General features: G+C 39.2%; 1 long non-coding RNA gene across 1 annotated transcript; it reads right to left on the bottom strand.

Annotated features, from left to right (window-relative positions):
• Positions 1-266: 266 nt before the first annotated feature.
• Positions 267-1,648, bottom strand: LOC138974356 (uncharacterized). The gene is made up of 2 exons (XR_011458408.1): positions 1,042-1,648; positions 267-891 (listed from the first exon to the last, which is right to left on the bottom strand). It is a non-coding gene; the product is annotated as an uncharacterized lncRNA (long non-coding RNA).
• Positions 1,649-1,767: the final 119 nt, after the last annotated feature.

Below are 1,767 nucleotides of genomic sequence, written 5' to 3'. Positions count from 1 at the left end.
AGTACAATATATTACCTTACTGGCAGAATGCAAGTTTCCAGTAAAAAGGACTTAACATTTCTTACATACTGCTTGACTAAAATCTTTACAAAAATTGACTATATTCTATACAAGAAACACTTAACAAGGGTAAAAGGAGAAACAGAATCCGTTAGTCGCCTCTTACCACATGCTGGGGAGCATCGGGTAAATTCTTTCTCGTCCCAACCAATATGGGACTCCCCCTAACCCGCGGGGGTAGCGAAAACAAACACAATTCTCAAGAATCAAGTAAGCAACATATATTTTGCAAACCATAATCTGTACTGAGGTTCAATGGGAACCACATTTTTAGAGCAAAAGTTTAAAACAACACAAGAAGACTTAAAAATGTTTTCCTACTGGACAGAGCAAATACACGTAACAATGCTGCGGGTCCATACAAAAGTCATGATCAATGGGAGTTATCCACAACCCAGACAATCTCATACAAAGGACAGCTGTCATGACATCTGTCAGTGCAGACGTCCACATATTTACACCAAAAAGAAACAAGGTAAACCAGAAAACAAGAAGAGCAAACGCTCGATCGAGTCACTTTCGCAGTTCTGAATATTATATGAGGCATCAGATGGACAGGAAGAAATTGCTATTCACAACACAATGAGTCACGTTCACATAAAATTTGAGCCCGGTCACTTTTATAGTTTCCGAGAAAAGCCCAACGTTAAGTTGTGTGTTGCCGAACAGAAAAGGCTAGTTATCTCCCTTGTTTTTCTGATAACGTTCGTAAAAGGCTACAGATGTATATACTTTGATGTAAAGAATAATCCTACAAAGTTTCAATCACATCCGATGAACTTTGTCAAAGATATAAAATGTCTAATTTTTCCTTTGACGCTGACCTGTGACCTTGAAAAAGGTCAAAGGTCAACGAAACCATCGTTAAAGTGTAGAGGTCATTGGAGGTCACGACTAAACAAAATATGAGCCCGATCGCTTTGATAGTTTCCGAGAAAAGATATAAAATGTCTAATTTTTCCTTTGACGCTGACCTGTGACCTTGAAAAGGTCAAAGGTCAACGAAACCATCGTTAAAGTGTAGAGGTCATTGGAGGTCACGACTAAACAAAATATGAGCCCGATCGCTTTGATAGTTTCCGAGAAAAGTCCAACGTTAAGGTGGTGTCTACGGACGGCCGGCCAGACGGACGGCCGGACAGACTAACACTGACCGATTACATAGAGTCACTTTTTCTCAAGTGACTCAAAAATCATGAAACATAATCAAGTGATACTGTAATCCGAATCAATTTTCACTTCAAAATTTGTGTCATACCAAATGTTTAGAGCAAAAGTTTAAAACAACACAAGAGATTTGAAAAGGTTTTCCAACTGCATGGGTGGGAGCAAAAAATCTGTGCTTTACGAAAAAAAAAGTGTATGACCGGGGGGCTTGTAACCACTTTGCTTGTCGACAAAAATATTTCTTTTAACTTCCCTCAAAGTATTAAACAATGGCGACTGCACGTGAGAGGGAACAATAAAGAGACCAAAAAGCAATGTACTCACGTTAAAATGACGAACACGGAACGAATAACAGAGCCGTTTCGACCTAAGGGTCTTCTTCAGGCACAAACACACAAAAGTACACACACAAAAGAAGAAGAAAGACGATAGAACAAATAAAGAGGAGAACAACTGACAAAAGAACTGCACTGCACAAACCAAAGTGCAGTTTTCCCTCAAAGTGACAGGAAACTGCGGGAAATGGAATTAATATTACAG

The sequence above is a fragment of the Littorina saxatilis genome, linkage group LG1, assembly GCF_037325665.1.
Source record: "Littorina saxatilis isolate snail1 linkage group LG1, US_GU_Lsax_2.0, whole genome shotgun sequence".
NCBI classification, from domain to species: Eukaryota; Metazoa; Mollusca; class Gastropoda; order Littorinimorpha; family Littorinidae; genus Littorina; species Littorina saxatilis.
Note: the sequence above shows the minus strand (reverse complement) of the source record. Positions and strands in the feature narration are given on the sequence as shown.